The sequence below is a fragment of the Lycium ferocissimum genome, chromosome 12, assembly GCF_029784015.1.
Source record: "Lycium ferocissimum isolate CSIRO_LF1 chromosome 12, AGI_CSIRO_Lferr_CH_V1, whole genome shotgun sequence".
In the NCBI taxonomy this organism is placed as follows: domain Eukaryota; kingdom Viridiplantae; phylum Streptophyta; class Magnoliopsida; order Solanales; family Solanaceae; genus Lycium; species Lycium ferocissimum.
Genome location: NC_081353.1, coordinates 31,289,058 through 31,310,582, shown reverse-complemented (window position 1 = coordinate 31,310,582; position 21,525 = coordinate 31,289,058). Strand labels below are relative to the sequence as shown.

The 21,525-nt window shown below is 33.6% G+C and overlaps 1 protein-coding gene and 4 non-coding genes across 5 annotated transcripts in view; all 5 read right to left on the bottom strand.

Moving 5' to 3' along the window:
- The window catches only part of LOC132038994 (spindle pole body component 110), a 112,807-nt gene that overhangs the window by 85,851 nt on the left and 5,431 nt on the right, over positions 1-21,525 (bottom strand). The window lies entirely within an intron of this gene.
- On the bottom strand, positions 8,635-8,737 carry LOC132041257 (U6 spliceosomal RNA). The gene has a single exon (XR_009410960.1). It is a non-coding gene; the product is annotated as a U6 spliceosomal RNA (small nuclear RNA).
- LOC132041267 (U6 spliceosomal RNA) lies at positions 12,868-12,970 on the bottom strand. Its single transcript, XR_009410969.1, has one exon. It is a non-coding gene; the product is annotated as a U6 spliceosomal RNA (small nuclear RNA).
- LOC132041256 (U6 spliceosomal RNA) lies at positions 15,764-15,866 on the bottom strand. Its single transcript, XR_009410959.1, has one exon. It is a non-coding gene; the product is annotated as a U6 spliceosomal RNA (small nuclear RNA).
- On the bottom strand, positions 19,375-19,477 carry LOC132041254 (U6 spliceosomal RNA). Its single transcript, XR_009410957.1, has one exon. It is a non-coding gene; the product is annotated as a U6 spliceosomal RNA (small nuclear RNA).

The window sequence follows — 21,525 nt, the reverse complement described above, 5'->3', positions numbered from 1 at the left end:
GATTTCGAGAGTCAAACTTTTTTTTTTTATCACGATTCTCTTTAAATATTTAAATCCCAGAATAGACAAAGAATGACAAATACCTCATCGTACACCACGATTTATTCTTATGACCTTTAAATATATTAAATTGTTAATTACTGTGAAATATTGTACTTTTTACGTAGTTTCTAAATATGTGAATTATTTTCAAAAAAAAAAAACTTAAAGATTGTATGTCCGCATTCACGGTCAAATAAAGAAGTTTCTTCGAAATTCGAACTGTATCACATAAATTGAGACAGAAGGAGTAATAAAAGAGGGACGTAGTTCGTTGGAGGTAAATTTACCAATTCAGGTCTTGATTTACAATAATATAAAAGAAGAATATAAACAAATATGATTTTAAGTTTTATGTGTTGTCATTGTAAAATTGTTTTGTAGATCAGCTCATTTATAAGGAAAATAATATGTAAAATCTCAATATAAATAATAATTTGTAACATGATAAAAAATGATAAATAATCCGTTATAACAAATTAAATTAACTGATCATGTAAGTATTTCTATATTGTCAGTGTTGTGTATAACTTAAATCCAAAAAAAGTTAAAAGTTAATTTTAGTGTATCCTTAATTAAGCGTCACCATTCCTTATTAAAATTCCTTTGTGTATCTTTCAAGTTATTTAACTAAAATTTTAAGTATTTACAATTCAAAGGAACACGGTTTATGGGCATATTGTCATTAATTCTTAATTATTTGAATCATGTAAGATAAGAGGAAAGAAACTCGGAGGTCGTGCGTACAAGATTATGGGCAACAATATTACATATCTTTCAATATTTTAAGTTAAGACAAAATAATTTATGCAAGAAAACTTTAAAAAATTCCACGCAATTTCTTTGTTTGTTTTGTGAGTTAAAAATGGTGGTTCATTTTCGTGTGAGCGATATTCAAAAAAATGAAAATTTAAGCTGAGGGAAGGTGAGAAATGGAATTTGAGTGATGTGTTTATTTTGAATATTCTTGGTAAAACGAAGTTGGTGGATCCACATGCAAATGATTTAAATAGGCATGGCTAAATCTTAAAAAATTGATCAATGCATAAATGGTTGAAATCCTTTCACCGTTAATAGGCAATTTCAGGATTGAACCAGAAAATACAGAATTTTCGGTAAGGACTATTAAACCCTCCGAGTGGTCCTACGCCTCTACCCGGTACAAATTCAAATTAATCGAGTTAATTATTTCTAGTATTGAATGGTTAAATAAAAATATTTGACGCTTTTTTTTTTTTTCTTGAATAGTGTTTGTTTGAGTATGGACTATTAATTGAATTTTACTAGTTAATTAAAAAAAAAAAAATGCTCTGCTGGCTTTTGCTTAAGATTCGTTGGAGCATATTATGAGATTCCTTAGAGCATAATTGGAAGTAATACTCTTCTCTCCTATTTTATATACGGTATTATTATTATTGAAGAAGCTAGACTTAATTTTCTACTAATTTTCTACACTTATTAATTTCCACCTTATGGATTTTCATGTCTCACATAGCAAATATAATTTAGAAAATAAAGTCCGTTTGCAATTTATTTCTCTGGAGGGACACACACACACTCTCTTTGAGAGATAAAACGCTCCCTACCGAAGGCAGCTTTACTTCCAAAACTCACACCCGATACTTTTGATAATTAAGATAGAGGAATACTTACCATCCACCACAATATTTGGTGGTGCAGTTCGGAATAAGAAGAGAAATATACTTAAAAATGCATAAGTTTAACAGAATATAGTTCCCGGGTTATAAATAAAAATTCTAATCATTTTTCATACCAACTTGCTCTAAAATCTTCTAATCATTTTTGTTAAAATCTTGTTAAGCAAATATACTGTTGTTTCAAGTGGGAGAAGATTCATTTTATTATTAGGCGTCACGTTCATAAACATCCAAATTTCTAAGAGAAGTAAAACACAATGATCGCTCTAAAAAAATTGAAGCAATAAATTTTGTTATTTAAAAGCAAAAATCATAATTATGTTGCTTTGTTATCCCAAACAAGACAACTACCTTAGCCTTGCATTGAAGCCACCTATAACCAATCTTATAAGCGAAAGAAAATTACGTAATATTACACCACGAAGACAAATTGGTTAGGGTAAAAGTAAATATACAGAAACAAACGAAAAAGAATAGAAATATAAAGTTGATTCAGAAGAAAAAAGAAATCCAAATGTAACTTTAAAAAACCAGTAATAACGTACGTAGTTGACAAGAGATCAATAACAAAAGTTAGCCAAGGTTGGTCAGTTGAATGTGTATATAAGTAAAATATTTTTTAAAAAATATTATGTCATGTTGATTATTGAATTCTATTAAGATAAGGGAAATTTCTAGTGTAGCAGCAAAGGAAATTCGAAAAATGGTTTAAGTCATAGATTTGATTATCGGCTACTACATTTAGCATTTTTTGAATATCTTTATTTCTGATCCGATTTCTATTGTTTATCAACTAAAATGGGTAAGATCATTAATGATCGTGGTGAGATGGATAAGATCCTTCCATCCTTAATCAGAGATCTCTTCGAGCTCAAGAAATAAAAAAATTCTGATAGTTAAAATGTAATTGCAAGTAAGTAACTCTATCTTATAATATTGATTAATAACCTGAAAAAATGATAAGTTATATGGTACAATATGTTACATTATATATTGATAATATAAAAAAAATTATATTATTAATGCATATAACTTAAATCAAATTGAATTAAGAGAAGATATTGAGAGTTTGATTATAATACAGGTTTATATATGGGATGCGGTGCCAAGTGTAATAGCTGATTTACGGCCATCACATGTTATAAGGAGTAAAGTTGATTAAAAAAAGTTAAACTACTCAAATTTGTGGCCATAAATACCAATCCCATCACATGAAAAAACCTAATGTTAAAAGCTTTAATATCACTTGTGAATAGTTAACTAATCCAAGGAGCCTGACAGGAACACAAGCTACAAATAGATCGACAAGAATGGCTATAGAATTGAATATTACTCTCTCCGTTCACTTTTACTTGTCCCTTTTAACTATCAACATCTCTTAAGAAATAATAAATGAAGTGCATAATTTACCAATGTACCCATATTAATTTATGCGTATTTTTATTGGATTTGAAAAATAATTTGAAGTGAGTATTTAATACTATGGGTAAAACAGGAAAAAAGAAATTGTCTTGTCTTGATATGCTAAAAGTGACAAGTAAAAGTGAAAATCTATTTTTGAAATAGTGGACAAGTAAAAGTGAACGGAAGAAGTAGAAATTAGATACATGAAATGAATTGTTTGGTACAAAGTGTCCATCTATTATCGCAACTACTTAAGATTCATAATAAGTGATCTTTTTACTTTGGGCAAACCCCTTAAGAAAATTACTTACTTTTAGAAAATAAGAGGTGTTTTTACTAACTTACCCTTATTAAATGGCTTGAAAAAAGAAATACTGCTCTTTAATGGTTTCTTGGTTAGTTGGTTATGTAAAACTCTACTTAGTTATATAAGGGTAAAATTGGAAGAAAAAAATTAATGTCTTCTTATTTAGTGAAACACCACTTACTTTGAAACAAAATGAAAAGATAAAAACGCTACTTATTATGAAACGGAGGGAGTATTATCTAAATGTAGATCAACTTTTATGTAAGTTTAGATCTGAAACTATAATGGTTCTAATGATTTACTTCTTCTTCTAAATTGATATTAATTACTTTAATTTACATTATTTTTTAAGCAGTATCAATCTATTATATGTGTGTATGTTTGTGTGAGAACTTTTTGGCAAAGCAATTAATGCAGGATGACATCTCTTATAAAAGGATGTCTTATTAGATCTTTTTAGTTGAAAAGCTATACAATACAAATTGGGTAAAAATAGAAATTTTTATATATAAACTATTGAATATCCTTAACATAGAGTAAGAGCCCGTTTGGATTGGCTTATAAGTTCTTTGAAAACGACTTATAAGCTGTTTTTAAAAATTGTTTTATTTTTTGAGTGTATGGTTTGGTCACTTAAAAATCATTTTATGTTTAAAATAAGCCCAAAAAAATAATTGGGCCGGTTTGGCTTAGCTTATCTAAAGCAGCTTATAAGCTGAAAACAGATTATAAACCAAAAAAATAAATTGGGCTACCCCAACTTATATTTTTTTTTTTTGACTTATAAGCTGCTTTTTTAAGCCCATCCAAACAGGCTCTAAATTTCTATCGTTGTGGCAAATTTGACTCAAAATTTACTTTAAATCGCATATTTAATTCCAACTATTACATGCTTATGCCTTTTTTCCTCCTCTTACTATTAGAACTCCCAAGTCCACTGGTAACCAGGTCCACCATCCAAGAGAAAGGATGATGGCAAAATTTTGTAAACATGAAATTTTTCGTCGGTTGTCCCTTTTTGGGAGTTGGGACAACTGTTTAGTTATATCCACTGTTTAATTCTGTTACAACTTATGGACTCTTTAGATCAACAACAACAACATACCCAGTATAATCCTATCAGGTGGGGTCTGGGGAGGGTTTGTCACGCCCCGAACCTTGGCCTGGGCGAAACACGGCACTCGATGCCATACTGCATGTGACCGAGCGAACCACATGACTTGTTGAATCATCATGAGACATACATGAGCGGAAATATAGCATGAGCGTGAAATGCATGATGAGCTTTTGTAAAATATGGTAAGTCATAATATTAAACATAAGTACTTGGTTAAGTCATGAACGCGGACAATAGCATAAATGAGCCAAACCGGCTAACCAACTCTGGAAGTCTAACATGACACTTGTCTTGTCTATGAAACCTCTAACATGAGTCTGAAACATGTAACATACTTGCTGGGACAAGGCCCCCAGCATACCTTTAGATGTAAAACTAAATAAAGGAAGACAATGCCTAAACCCCGAATGAGATGGGGCTCACCAATAAGCTGGTACGTGCAAATCCTATTGAGCTGATGTGGCGTCCTGTAAATCCGTACCTGCATCGTGAAATGCAGGCCCCCGGGCAATAAAAGGGGACGTCAGCACATTGAATGTACTGGTATGTAAAGCAACTGAATGAAATAACATGGGACATGAAAATAACATAACAGAAATTGAGCTGAAACATGATCATGAACATGAGTACATATACATATATAACATGAGTAAAGTATCGTGAGTAGGGAGAGCGGTAAATATAACCGACAATATGGTCTGGTACTTGCGTCCTACCAGCAGAACACTCATACCTTGCCAGAGACATGAGATTTAATAATATTATGAAAGGATCCAGTCATTATGAGTGATCGTCCTAAGCATGGGTGGAGCAATCCTCATCCTACGGTGGCTACGTAGTTTCAGGCTGTTTGAAGCCTTCTCGGTAATTAATGCAACTCCCAAAAATATGAACATGTAAAATAAGTGGCACTTGCTGCCCATGGTTTTCATGAATATAACTTGCTTGTACATGGATATCATGAATTATAGCTTGCTTGCATGAACTTGTAAAACATAGTATTTTCTTGAAAAATATCATAGCATATCATAACTTGCATGTAAGAACCCATGGAATGAGATATATGGGTTTTCATGGATTACGGACTGATTCTCAATAATCATATGGAGTTATTAAGAATACAATGATAGAATAATAGGAATTCATACGTAATATAATCATGGACATGGACCTAGGGTTGTTATGAGCATGGTATAGAAACCCTAGTTTTCGTAGAGAATCATAATTTATGGATTATGAGGCGTGGGGAAGAACAATGATGTTCCCACACGTAGATAGTAACTCTACATACCTGGTAATGCTCCAAACTTGAATTAAAGACTTTAACTTTGAAGAAGATTTCCAAAATCTTGAGTTCTTGAACCTTGAGATGGGTTTTCTTGAAAACCCTAGTTTAGTAATGATGATTTCTTGTTTAGATTACAAGGATATATATTAAAATTGACTTGGAATAATTAGAGTAGGCTTACCTTGGTGTTCTTGATGATGGAAGAGGGTAGGAGGTCGTTCTAGGGCTTGAAGAAATGAAAAATAATGATTTGAACTGATATGGACGAATATATACTGTTCTAGAAAATTGAATTTTACCCTCAGTTAAATACTGGCCGTATTTTGAAAGACGGGCCGTATTTTGAAATACGGTCCGTATTCCGTATGGACTGCACTGCGTCTCTTCAGTAAAATGGCCATAACTCTTTGCACAGATGTCCGTTTGACCCCCATAATATACCGTTGGAAAGGTATTTCAAAGCTCTATAACTTTCATCAAGGAAGTTTTCCCAAATTCCAAATAATTTTTGAAATACGGGCCATATTTTGAAATACGGTCCGTATTTAACAATGTAACATCCAAATGCCAAATTCCATAATGCTCAGAAATCTTTGGTGCCAGTTTACGACTTGAAATACAGCCCGTATACTGAAATACGGTCACTGTTCATGGGCGTAAAACCCCATCTTACAACTGAACAGGGAAATTCCCATTCCCACATTCTTTATCTGATTTTCTAAGTCTAGGATCATGGTCAAAGCTTAAGTTAAAGGTACGAGGTGTTACATAGAGTGTACGCAGATCTTATCCCTATCATGGGACGTAGGGAGGCTATTTCTGATAGACCCTCGGCTCAAGTGAAGGTGTCAAGACAACAATAATAATAGACAGTAATAACAACATATAATAAGATAAATGAAGTGATACTCACTGTTACAATTTATGGACTCTTCAGATCAAGGTCTAAAGATCATTTTTAGCAAATTATGAGAAAGTTTCAGATAACGGTCTAAAATATTTGTAAGTTATTATAAATATTAGACGATAGTCTAATGTTTTCTCCGGAAAGTAGAGCAATAGATGAATAAACATCAGACGCCATTATAACTTGTTCGAAAAGTTATATTTGCACGACAAAATCTAAATGATGAACTAAAAAATAAATTTACGTAAATCAACTTTGCAAACAACCCATTTGTTTCACTCAAAAAATTCGTTTGACAAAAGTAATGTGTAGTTGAGTGTTGAGTACTTGGGCGTGCCAAATTGTCTGGAGTAAAAACGGTTAAATTTACCTACTGGTATTTCTATTTTTAGCATCAACAGTGAGTATCAAGAGATTCCAAAGATGAAAATAAATACAATAATATTTAAGACTGAGGAAGTAGAATAAATTACTTAGAAAGCTGCAAGATTCCTAAGTTAAGAAAATGGTTGATGGAATCTAAACCTAGCTCAGAGCAAAATCTCAGGGATATAGTTCTTTATTAGATTATATTATTTTTACAAAACTCGATCAACTACCAATTGAATAGGCCAGACTTGGCACGTCCTATAATTTTTTTTTTTTGTTCATGCATCTGGTATTAAAATTTACTAGCTCGACTAATGTGACCATGTTGGACTAGTAAAGGAGGAAACGGTCCTTACTAGGAGTTTCTCCATTTTTAGGATTCAGATCTAAACCTTTGTTTAAAGGTAGAGGAATGATGCGATGGATTAATAAGATTAGATGTAAAGATCTAAATTCACTGGCTCGATTAATTTAAATTCATTGCGTAAGACTACTTAATAGGAGAAGCGGCTCCTAATTACTAGGAATTTCTATGTTTTTAGGACTCGAACCCAAATTAAACCTTTGTTTAAAGTGGAGGGATGGTGATTGGTGCAAGTGCCATGGACTAAAGAATCAAATGAAAGAAAAGCTTTGATTAAAGTTGTGTTGGAAAGCACAAATACTCTTTCATCCTCAATTAGAAGTTTTGGGTTTGAGTCCTGAGAATGGAGCGGAATTGATAGGGAGAGCTTTACCCACTGAGTGGGCCTATGTTTGGCGCAAATTCAAATTAATCCGGTCCCAAAGCGGATACCAAACATCAGGTGGGAAACCAAAAAACAGAATAAAGCTTTGTCCTTTACAAACAAAAAATCCACTTGATCTTTCCGGCCGGTATAGCAACTTCAGTTCCATCAACCATTGCCAAATTTACCTATCTAAGAGTTAGAGCATTATATGCAGTTATAAGCTTAGCTTGATCCTTTTTTTTTTTTTTTTCTAACAATCGAAAAATTCTCGAGGGTCAATGGCGCACTTAAATGCAGGCTTTTGTTTAGGATAGCAATCAAAATCCGTGACGTACGCTTAACTCACATAAGTTATACCACGATTCATTGACTGTCTATTACTAGTTTCAATACATTAAAGACCATCAAGATATATCATTCATGCAATCACTGCTACATTAGATTAGTCACACAAAAATAATAAACTTAATACCTGATGAAACTACGGTACTAAGCTACATCTGTAACTGTAAAATGAACAGAATCAGCATATCACACTAAAAGAATTGAAATTCCATCAAATGAAATGGTGCATCATTAGCAGTTTGCATGCATGGAACTTCTGTGTGCAGCTAAGACTGAAAAATAACAAAGCCTTCAATAATTTTGAGATTATAAACATAGGATGAATTTCCAGCACCGTATAACACTTTGGTCTGTATAAACCATAACGCCTTCAAATGGGGAGCCCAGATCAAAAATGTCGAATGGAGCAAAAAAAAAAAAAAACGGTGACCATAAACACAGAGCAAAAATGGGGGATTGGATTGTTAAAAAAAATTTGGACCATTTCTCGATTTGTGCGTGTCATCCTTGCGCAGGGGCCATGCTAATCTTCTCTGTATCGTTCCAATTTTATCGGATGTCCCCAAAGGGACAAACGCAGTGGTTAAGGTTTCTCTATATAAACTGAAGAGACTTTCAGGTTTTGGTCGATGTGGGACTATCTAGTTAGGTGCCTCGTTGGAATAGAACCAGAAAGCCTCTTCTTTTCTTGTTTATAGTTGAGGCTTCTCTCAAAAGCCCATTATGGAATGGGCTGCTGTTGGATGACAAAACCTTAGCCCATAAAATATCCAGTTGTAAGTTGCAACTTTACCAAACCAGTATTTCTTTTTTATTTTTTCCTTTTCAATTAGGTACAAAGGATCATCTAGCTTATGACTTATAAATGAACGTGAATTTAATATTTTTTTACATATATATTAAGTTGCAGAGTCAGAGTTTAAACTTTTATAAGTTTTGAATTTTAAAATGACGACTTCAAGTGACAATGATTGGGTTCTAAATCTAATATAAATCTAGAGAGATGGTGTGATGGAGTAATACAATCAAATGTAAAGAAAATATCTAAACTCAATGGCTCGACAAATCTGAATTCACCACGTATGCCTAAGTAAGGGGAGAAGTGGCTCCTTACTAGGAATTTATCCATTCTGAACTTTTATTTAAAGGTAGAGGTATGGTGCGATGGATTAATGAATGAAATTAAAGGTAAAGAAAAGATATATATGTCAGTTCAACAGAACACTGCAGAGCTAAAGCCTTATCGTTATCACAAAAGTTTTGTGGTGTAAGGACTTGGGTTGGAGTTCTGGAATGGAATAAGGAGCTTTTACCCTCCAAAGTGGGAGATTTTCCTGAACAAATTCTAATTCGGGCCACAACGAAAATGCGAAAACGGTGAAATTTGGGCATAAAATACTGAAAACCGAATTCTGCAGAACCGAACCGGCTATTTCGGTATTTCGGTATTCGGTATTCGGTAATTCGGTTCGGTATTCGGTACTGAAATATAAAATTTAGAATTTCGGTTTCGATATTCGGTATTTACCATTATACCGTTCGGTAATTCGGTAAATATCGAATACCGAAATTAATTACCAATACTGTACAGGAGTAAGGGGCTAAAGGGCTAAAGGCCCATTGTAAAACATTTCAAGTCCGGAAAATCCAATATCCAATAGCCCAAATCTGGAAATCCAATAGCCAGATATGGCCCAGATCGGTAAAAATCCCTAAGAGCTAAGACCACAAGTCCACTAACACGTGTAACTTCACCGAGCTCACCTTCAATCCTTCATCGTCTCATCGTCGTCATCGATCAGTTCACCTTCGTCCCTAAGTAACCGACATCGTCTCGTCGTCGTCATCGATCACTTCGCATTCCCGACATCGTTTCATCTCGGCCTCAAAATCGTATCATCTCGGCCTCCAAAACCCCAACAGACATCGTTTCATCTTCCACACCCGACCCGAACACCCCTTTAAGAAGGCGCTGGCATTGTTTGCGTGAACGACAACGTTTGAAGTCGATTACTGGTTTCTGACGTGTTTAACGAGTCTAAACACGTCAAGGAGAAAACAATGGTGAGATTCACTAATTTAAGCTTCTTTAATAGCTTCTGTATTGTATTTTTTTGATTTTGTTTTACAGTTACAATGTTTCGTTGTTGTTGTTTTTGGGAGAGAAAGATATAAATGGATAGTATCTTTTATGTGCTCAGTGGCGTCCCAAAACCCTGTTTTGGTAGTGTCATGTCCCGCTTATTTTCATGTTATTAGTTGTAACAATTTTATGTCCAGCACATGCTAAACTATGTGTTTTGGTTTATCTTTATTGGGTAGATTACTCGCAGGATGTAGAGGATCATAAAGATAATTAGACTAACAATGATGTTCATGTAGCAGTCCGATCTCTAATGAATACTAAGCGAGTGTAAAAACGCTATTGTTGTAAGTAAACTATGGGGCGTGTATCGGCCATTTGCGGTCCGAGTTCATTTCTTCTTCTAATAAGTAGTAATCCAGGTTCGATCTATTAATTTTAGGCTTGCATGTGGAATGGTCATTCATCACAATGGAAACCTCATTAGTATTTTAGCGACTATACGAAAAATATTCTTGTAAGTGTGGAGGATAAATTTCGAGCTCTTTTAAGGATTGGCACATGTCAAATGTACATCTAGGCCCTTTCTACCACTTTGTGAATGCCATTGTTATTTTGTGACGGCTAATTAATCTTTTTTTGTTCAAAAATGAGAAGTTTCTTTTTTTTTCCATAGGTCTTGAACCGAAACGAAGTATTACTACAAGTGTGGGGATAGTTCTTTAACGCAATGAGTGAGGAACTTGAATTTGAGACCTTCGCATTGCCTACGCCTAACAAGTATCCACGACGAATAGCGAGTTGTTGGCGACTTGGGCCTTACAAGCAATACAACCACAACCATTGATCATCTCATAATGAATGATCCTTCCATGATTTTGATGGTTGGAGATTTAACTTATGCGAATCAATACCTTACAGGCTGGTGGTAAAGGAGCTTGTGTGTGCTTGTCGGTTCCCGAGACACTTTAAAGAGAGACATATCAACCTCGATGGGATGGATGGGGAAGGTCATCTCTTCTTTTCTCCTTAACTAATCCCTTGTGAGTCTTTCAAAACTTTTGAACCCTTAATTTCTCTTTGTCTTTCTTGACAAAGAGCCTCACAGATTACTTTCCTATTTTATACTATCGATATGTCTTTGCTATGGTGTATTGCTACAAAATAGTCGTTGCTTCTGCAAATATGTCTTGCAATTGAATATTGTTCCCTCTTTAATTCTTGACTTTCTATTCTTATCTGGAGAATCTAGTTGAAGAAAGTAGAAAGCTCAAATCTTTATAGCAATTTTGAATTCGGGAAAACAGATGAATTTTGTTATACTAAGATGCACAAAAATGTGTGCCACTGGAACAATGCCATATTGTTATAGCTAGATGTGTTGTGAGCGAGAATCTTTTGAAGGGCCAACTGCATAAAAAAATAGGTGCCTATTCCTAAGATGGAGCCCTCTGTATTCTTTCACTTTTCATCAGTATATGCTAAGCTTATCAGTGGACAAGATCTTTTCTTTTCTTGGATTGCTGCTGTATTATGACTTATGAGATATTGGACTAAGAATTTATAAGTAGCTATTTTTTGGGGTTGTCGTTTGTTTGAAATAACTTAAGGATTTTTAAAGATCTAACTAGAGTAGAATGTCTTCAATTCTGGAACTGTTGCTGTTGTTACTAATTACATTGACCCCTTGCATATTATACTTGCATTCTAATACAGTGGACTTTGACTTAAATATGGTATTACCGAATCTGTCTTAGAACAAAGTTTGATTTACCGATTAAATTCACCGAACCGAAGTTTAAAAGTTCGTTATTTGATATATGCTTTGAATTACCGATTACCGAATTACCGAACCCGAACTTTGAAAATACCGAACCGAATACCGAACGCCCAGCCCTAGAAAACAGGATGAAAAACGAAAAAAAAAATCCTTGTACTTTACTAACAGAAAATCCACTTGAACTTTCTAGCCAGTAGCAACCTCAGTTCCATCAACAATTCAAATTTTGTCACTTGTACTTCCCAAGCTATCTTTCATATTTCTCTTTCCTTGAGCCAATAAGGGAATATTCTGGATTGTTTCAGCTGGTAAGTATTTTGATAATAACAATATGTGAAGTGAGAGCTCTTCTTAAAAAAGAAAAAAAACAGTAGAACTAATTTCACCACATGAACGCGGGATGCATCGTGGAGCAATGATAAAATTATTTCCGTGTGACCTATAAGTCACGGGTTCAAACCAAAATCAAATATTAACACTTACATCAGGGTAAACCGCCTATATTATACCTTTGGAGGTGCGGCCCTTACTGGAACCTACGTGAAGTCGTGAACACGAGATGATTCGTCCGCCGGGCGTCCCTCTTTAGTAATCTACTCTAAATTTGCATTGCTAAATTTTACCCAAATGGAGAATGTAGATTAAGAAAAAAAACTTCAAAGGGAGAAGCAGAGATTAAAAAAAAATGGCGGATTTGATTCGTCCGACGGTCGTCCCTTTTTAGTAATCTACTCTGAATTTGCATGCTAAATTTTACCCAAATGGAGAATGTAGATTAAGAAAAAAAAACTTCAAAGGGAGAAGCAGAGATTAAAAAAAATGAGGGATTGGATTGTCAAAAAAAATTGGACCATTTCTCGATTTGTGCGTGTCAACCTTGCACAGGAGTTATGCTAATCTTCTCTATATCGTTCCAACTTTATCGGATGTCCCTAAAGGGACAAACAGAGGTAGGGGTGTACAAAGTAAACCGACAAACCGCACCAAACCAATAAACCGAGTCAAACCGAGAAAAAAACCCGACTAGTGATTTGGTTTGACTTGGTTTGGTGTTGAAAAAAAAAAAAATCCCGACCATAATTGATCTGGTTTGATTTTAACTAAAAAAAGTTAAACCGAACCAAACCAACCCAACATTACATGTATTCAATTTTTAAAATATTTTATACATAAAAATATTTATTTGTAATGTAATTTATAAATATTTCTTAAAAATTTTCGTAGTTTTTTATCTATTATCATATTATTCAAGCTTGAACTTAGAATTTTGAATGTGAATAAGTTTTATATCCTATGGATGTTAGTAACTCATATAAAGTCCGAACAAAACCAACTCAACACTAATACTAACAAAAGAAATTCAATTTACCACTAGGAATGACAATAATGTTGGATATCTATTCTTTAGTTTTGCATAATTGGTTTAGAGAGTGAAGATACATAACTTAAGTTTTTTTTATTGTCATGTAATTAATACAACTTATTAGTTGTACTCACTTTAGCATGACTTATTATTTTTAAATTATGGTCATTTTCTTTGTGGCTTATTAATTAGCAATATTTATTTTAACCGATTTTATTATCTTTTGTTGAATATTTTAATACAATGACATCACTCTTCTCACATTTTGTGTTATTTTCTTATGAAACACCTTAATTACATAGTTGTATCTTGCTAGGACTAAAGAAATATTTGAAGTAAAAGTTATATATTTTGTATCAAGACTATTTCGAAAAGAAAAAAAAATCCCAATAACCCGAGAAAACCGAATAACCCGAGCAAATCCGAGGTTGAAAAACTCGAATTTTATTGGTTTGTTGTATAAATTTAAAAACCCGACGCAATTAATTTGGTTTGGTATTTAAAAAATTCAAATCAACCCGGTCCATATACACCCCTAAATAAAAGTGTCAAGGTTTCACTATATGAAATGAAGAAAATTTCAGTTTTTGGTCGATGTGGGACTATATAGTTAGGGTGACTCGTTGGAATAGAACTGGAAAGCCTCTTCTTTTCTTGTTTAGTTGAGGGGCAATTCTGGTCTTTAAGTTTTGCTCCTCATATTTGAAATCTTTAAATTTTGCCCTTCGGCTAATACCCATAGGTTCCAGGTTCGAACCCACGCAGTCAAAATTTTAAAAAAAATTCGCAAGGCAGAGTTTAAATTTCGCTATGCCCCAACGGCATACACTTGTGAAGGAATTACCAAAGTTATGCCGGACCCGGCATACTTATGCCTTATGGGCAGACTTGGCATTAGTATGCCGGGTACGGCATAACTTTGATAATTCCTTCACAAGTTTATGCCAGGTCCGGCATAAAAGTTTGCCCATTAAAAGTATGACCCCACCGGCATAAATTTGTGAAGGAATTACCAAAGTTATGCGGACCGATACTTATGCCTTATGGGCGGACTTGGCATAAGTATGCGGGTCCAAAGATAACTTTGATAATTCCTTCACAAGTTTATCTTGCGGTCCCAGGCATAAAAGTTTGCCCATTAAAAGTATGCCCCGCGTGCATAAACTTGTGAAGGAATTATCAAAGTTATGCTGGGACTTCAAGCATACTTATGCCAAGTCACTGCCTATTAGGCATAAGTATGCCCCATAAAATTTGTAATTCCTTAACAAGTATCTTAAGGGTCCGGTCTTAAGACACGCGACTCAAACCTTGCCTTGTAATTTTTTTTTTTAATTTATGCTTGAGCGGGGGTTCGAACTTAGAACCTCATGATTTCTGCGTGAAAGCTCAAAGTTGCAATGCGAAGGGCAAAAATTAAAGACCGAATATATAGGGGCATAATTTAAAGACCAAAATAGTGAGAGCGAAATTTAAAGACCACCCCAAAAGAAGGGCAATCCGCGCAAAAAAAAGTTAGTTGAGACTTGTTTCAAAAGCCCATTACAAAATGGGCTACTGTTGGATGACAACACCTTAGTCCATAAAATCTGCCTAGTTCTTCCAATTTGGCATTCATTTTATAGCACTATATTTCTTTTTCCTTTTCCCCTTTTAATTTATACTAGTCTCAGGGAACGAGCATTGCACATTTATCTCAAAATACTTAGCACGTTCTATGTATCGCAAAAAGAAAAAAAATTAATTGTAAAATATTTAAGAACTTTTTTTGAGCCATCAAATTAGAAATTAAAACATACAAAAAGTAATTAGCTAGTTATTTGAAGTTTGATAATCTTACAAACGTTGCGTTGATTCGACTTTACTAAACCCATAGAATTTAAATTATGTATCCGCCTTCGCGTCTATTAATAGTTTCAGTGCTTAAAGACAATCAAGATATATTTTTCATGCAAACACTGCTACATTAGATTAGTAACACACACACCCCCCCAAAAAAAAAAAAAACAACTTAATACCTGATGAAGCTACGGTACTAAAGATACATGCATGTAACTGTAAAAATGAACAGAATCAGCATAATCGCACGAAAATAAATGAAATTCCATCAAATGAAATGGTGCATCATTAGCAGTTTGCGTGAATGGAACTTCTGTGCAGCTAAGATTGAAAAACAACAAAGCCTTCATGCCTTCATTAATTTTTAGATTATAAATAGAAGATCAATTTCCAACACCGTATAACACTTTAATTTGGTTTGTATAAACCATAACGCCTTCAAATGGAGAGCCCAGATCAAAAATGCCGAATGGAGAAAAAAAAAAACATTGTGACCATAAACAGAGAAAAGAAATGGGGGATTGGATTGTCAAAAAAATTTGGACCATTTCTCGATTTGTGCGTGTCATCCTTGCGCAGGGGCCATGCTAATCTTCTCTGTATCGTTCCAATTTTATCGGATGTCCCCAAAGGGACAAACCCTTGTGTTAAGGTTTTGCCATATAAACGAAAGAGAGTTTCAGCTTTTAGTCGATGTGGGACTATCTAGTTTGGGGTTTCGTTGAAGTAGAACCAGAAAGCTTCTTTTCTTGTTTAGTTGAGGCTTCTTTAAAAAAAAAAGCCCATTACGAAATGGGCTGCTTGTGGACTACACTTTGTAACATGAAAAACTTGGGCTAGTAGGAAAATACACTTTGTAGCTTTACAAGCCATTTTTAGAGGGTGTTTGGATTGGCTTATTTTAAGTGTTTATTGACTTTTAAACTCTTTTCTAATTTTTATAGTGTTTGAAAAAGATAAAAAGTGCTTTTAAATACTTACTTTTAGACCAAAAAAGTAAAAAAATAAACCAAAAGTTGGGTCTTCCCAACTTATGACTTTTGGCTTTTAGCTTATAAGCTACTTTCAAAAAGTCAATCCAAACACTCTGTTAATATACAGAAATTACAATAATTTTGAAAATAGGTGGTCTAAACCTCATAAAACTACCTCATAAGGTAAAGATTGTCCAACATCATTATAGAAAGCAAATTGATCCACCCCACACCAATGTGGGACGCTAATAAGAGTCACCAATTTTATTTTTATTTTTAGAACTTGAACCTGAAATTTGGTTTAAAGGTAGTGGGATGATGAGATGAATTAGTAAAATCAAATGGAGTTAATTCCCTAAATGATCATCCAAGTTTAGGGAATTGACTTCAAATATCACTTTTATTTCTTTTAGGACAACAAAGTCACTCACCTATCACTATTTTCCTCAAAATATACTAAAAACCTCAAAAGTCTCTTTCTCGCCTAGTTGGCATGCCATGTCATTGAAGCCAATTGTTTGGATAATATACCTATTAAACTCATCAAACTCATTTAACCAAATTCATATTTAATACTCAATCAAATATGACCCGATTAAAAAGCAATTGAATTAAACCATACTTTCTATTAAGCCTCTTTTCAAATTAAGATTCTTTTATCTCAATTCAAATATATTACCTTCAAATTTATATTTGATTTAAATAATTTTATCTTTCTATTTAAATTCAAATATTTTTAAATATCATATTTTTTCCAAAATCCTCTTAGCCGTTTAATCTGATAGATATTTGTTAAAAAGATTGTTGAAATTACACACAAATTTGGCAGTTTTTTGGTACATCTTCCATTGCATTGAAAAAATAATAATCTTTTACTATAATTACGGTAGCCTATAGATTTAGAAAAAAGAAAAAGAAACAAAGTAGTAACTACTATTTGGGTAAACACATAAATAAGTATATACATCTTCTATCGCATTGGAACAAAAAACCTTATACTAATAATTATTGTACACATGGAAACAAAAGAAGAAGAAACAAAGTAACTATCTAGTAAAGGAAAAAACTATGTCTAATTAAAATTTAGGTTAAAAAAAGGGGTCAGCGAATTTGGATTTAAAAAATGAGTGGGTTTAATTTTTAAATTAACTAATATATGCGGTCAATCATAATAAGCCACGTGACTTTTTTAAATTGAAAAAATAAACTGGATCATATTTGATTAGGTATAAAATATGAGTTTGGTTAAATGGGTTTGATGAGTTAAATAGGTCGATTATTAAAAAAATTAATGACATGGCATGCCAACTAGGAGAAAAGAAGACTTTTGAAATGTTTAGCATATTTTGAGGAAAATTATGATAGTTGAGTGACTTTATTGTCCTAAAAAGAACAAAAATGATATTTGGAGGCAAATCCACAAACTTGGATGATCATCCAGGGGATTAAATGTAAAGAAAAGATGTATCTGCCCGTTCAACAGAGAAACTGCCTTGTCCTTTACTACCAAAAAATCCACTTGAGTGTGTCATCAACCTTTCAAATTTTTGTAACTAGTACTTCCCAAGCTATATCTTTCATCTCTCTTTCCTTGAGCCAATAAGGGAATATCCTGGGAATCAACTAGTGTTCGTGTTCACATATTTCTGAAATTGTTTCAACTGGTAACTATTTTCATATTACTATTATATATAAGGGATTACAAAAGGGCTTTTGTCGTCCTCACAAAATTTTCCCAAAAAATATCAAACTTTTCAATTAATTATTTCTAAGTTCTGATCTTATATTTTAAAGTCAAATTTATTTTTTGTTCTGATGGTTTACTTTTTAAAAGCTGTCGTACATTCTGCCTTATTTGCCTGCTTTCTATCCGGTGTCCGGTACCCGCATTGGAGCTTGCCTAATCCAGATTCGCGTCGCATAGGGGCCCAATCGGGGGAAGCGCTACCTACCAAGGATTTTCTCATACCCAGGCTCGAACCCGAGACCCTGATTAAGGAAGGAACAGCCCCATCCGCTGCACTTTATGTTCCCTGTTGCTTTCTTCTATTGATCTTATCTATTAACCTAAAAAATAGTCATTTCTTCGCTAGATATTCTTGCTTCTTGTTGCTCTTTGTTTTCTTCTTTTTTATTTGTTGCTTATTATAGATTTTTACATGTAAGCATTTCTTTTACTTTATATTTGTATTATGAAATTTGAGAATTTCTGAAAATTCTTTTACTCATATGTAGGCATTTCTTTTACTTTATATTTATACTTTAATGAGCTCATATGTGTTTACCAAGATTAGTACAAAAATGATTTTCAGATAGCTTTTAAAAATTATTAAATGATGCCATATAATGTTGAAAATGACGACAATATTATCAGTCAAGATCGGGTTATCTTTAAAATCTCTTGTTTGGTTAACTAAAGTTAATCTTTTAAACACAAAATGAGTTTGAAGTAGGGCGGAATTAGAGTGTCAGCTACCGATTTGATAGGATTCGGTAGCATTTTGGTTCAAATTCTGTATTTATCTTAAAAGTTCATTACATATGTATAAATTATTAATTTAGAACTAAATAACTTTAAAAAATAGGATTCAAAGCTCATATATTTCAAATCATGGCTCCGCATTTAATTTGAAGTAAATAATTTCATCAAAATGAAAGTTAAGATATTAAAGGAGTGAAATGAAAGTTTTGCTTTTATATAATGAACATATACTAATTTGAAGTTTAATTATTATCAAAATAAATTATATTTCTTTAATTAAAATATTACTTTTTATATTTGGAGTTGGGCCCGGGCATGACACGGGCTTCGTGAGACTAGTACTAACAATATATGTGAAATGAGAGCTCTTCGAAGGAAAAAAAAATCAGTAAAACTAGTTTTATCGTGTGAATGTGGGATGCATCGTAGAGCAATGATAAAATTATTTTCATTAACTATAGGTCACGAGTTCAAGCCATGAAATCAGGCATCAATACTTACGTCAGGGTAGACCGCCTACACACCTTTGGAGGTGCGGGCACGCGATGATATCATGCGCCGCCAGACAACCCTTTCTAGTAATCTACTCTAAATCTGCATGCCAAATTTTACCCAAATGGTGAATGCAGATAAAAAAATACAACTTCAAAGGAGAGGCTAAATCAAAAAATGCGGATTTAATTGTCAAAAAAATTTGGACCATTTCTCGATTTGTGCGTGTCATCCTTGCGCAGGGGCCATGCTAATCTTCTCTGTATCGTTCCAATTTTATCGGATGTCCCCGAAGGGACAATCACCCGTGATAAGGTTTCAATATATAAACTGAAGAGATTTCAACTTTTGGTCGATGTGGGACTATCTAGTTAGGGGTCTGGTTGAAATAGAACCAGAAAGCTTCTTTTCTTGTTTAGTTGAGCCTTCTTTTAAAAAGCCCATTACGAAATGGGCTACTGTTGGATGACAATATCTTAGCCCACAAAATCCGCCCAGTTGTAACTTTACCAAACCAACTCACCTAGTTCTTCCAAATTCGCATTCATTTTCAAGAACTATATTTTCTTTTTTCTTTTTTCTTTTCCTGTTTCAATTATGTATAAGTCGATACAGCTTGTAACCTACGAGCTCACCTGAATGTAATAATTTGTTTGTAAGGGGCATTTCTTTTTCCATATAATATATCCAAATTAAAGAATACGTGATGATTGGAGTATTTGTATCAAAATTCACACAAAGTAAAGTTGAAAGGAAAGCTTCAAGTCCACAATCAAGAGAAGAGAAACGTCAGTTAACCTTCAAGGAGTTAGAAGCAAACGCATATTCTTTTCCTAATTCTTTAGGGCTCTCGATGATTTGCTAGTCAAAAAAGTCATGAACCTTCCCGAATCAAAATGTGAATTCAATTATCATTGTTCTCTTTTTTCCCCCCTCCTCCTTTATCCTATTTTACATGATACAATTTTTTAATCTATTTTAAAAAAATGAAACTTTTATATATGTAAATACTATTTTAACTTTAGATTTTTTTATTTTATCCTAATAATATAATTTATAATTATAAAATTAGGATAATATAATATATAATTATAAAATTATCATATCATGTTATATTATATTTTATATTATCAACAACAATAACATACGAAGTAAAATCTCATCAGGTGAGGTATGAGAAGGATAGAGAGTAAGCAAATCTTATCCTTACCTTGTAATGGCAGAAAGATTATTTCCGAATGATATTTTGCATTATAAGTTTTAAAAAAATCATTCTAAATTTCGTGTCCACTCCAACGTACACAAAGAGAAGACAAATTGAAGAAAAAAAAGGAAGAAAGTTAGTACATTAGTTTTCATTTTCCTTTTTCCTTCAAGTCAAATAGTAATGGAGCAAAAATACACCAACACCTCACCTTCTAGAGCCTGTTTGGATTGGCTTATAAGTTGCTTATAAGCTGTTTTTAGTTTTTTTAAGTGTTTGGTTGGCCAGCTTAAAGTCATTTTGTGCATAAAATAAGCCTAAAAAAATAATTGGACCTGTTTGGCTTAGCTTATCTAAAGCAGGTTATAAGTTGAAAACAGCTTATAAGGCAAAAAAAATAAGTTAGCCTACCCAACTTTTTTTTTTTTTTTGGCTTGTAAGCTGTTTTCAGCTTATAAACTGCTTATTTTAAGCCCATCCAAATAGGCTCCTAGTCCTCACTCTTTGTTAAACCCCTTAAAAGCATAAATCCTCGGAGCAATGTGTCACGCCCCGAACCATGGCCTGGGCGAAACACGGCATTCGGTGCCTTACTGCATGTGACCGAGCGAATCACATGGCTTGCTGAATCATCATGAGGCATAACATAAGCAGAATATAACGTGAATGCATGATGAGCCTTTATAAAACGTAATAAGTCATAATACTTAACAAAATTACTTGTTTAAACATGAGTGCGGAAATAACATGAATGAGCCAAAAATGGCTATACGACTCCGAAAGTCTGACATAACATAACTGACTTGTCTAGTCTATGAAACCTCTATCATGAGTCCACCGTAAAACATGCTTCTTGGGACAAGGCCCCCAAAGATACCTTAGATGCATAACTAATTATAAAATAAAGAGTTGACTAAACCCCGAATGAGATGGGGCTCGCAGATGAGCGATACGAGTCTTGTCTGCGAAAGGATATCGTCGCCTATAAATTAGTACTGCGTCGTGAAATGCGGCCCCGGAGCAATAAAAAGGGGCGATCAGCTTGATAATGTCTTGGTATGTAAAGCAAGCTTGAATGAAATAACATGGGACATGAAATAACATGATAAGAGCTGGCTTGAAACCACGGACATGAACATGAGC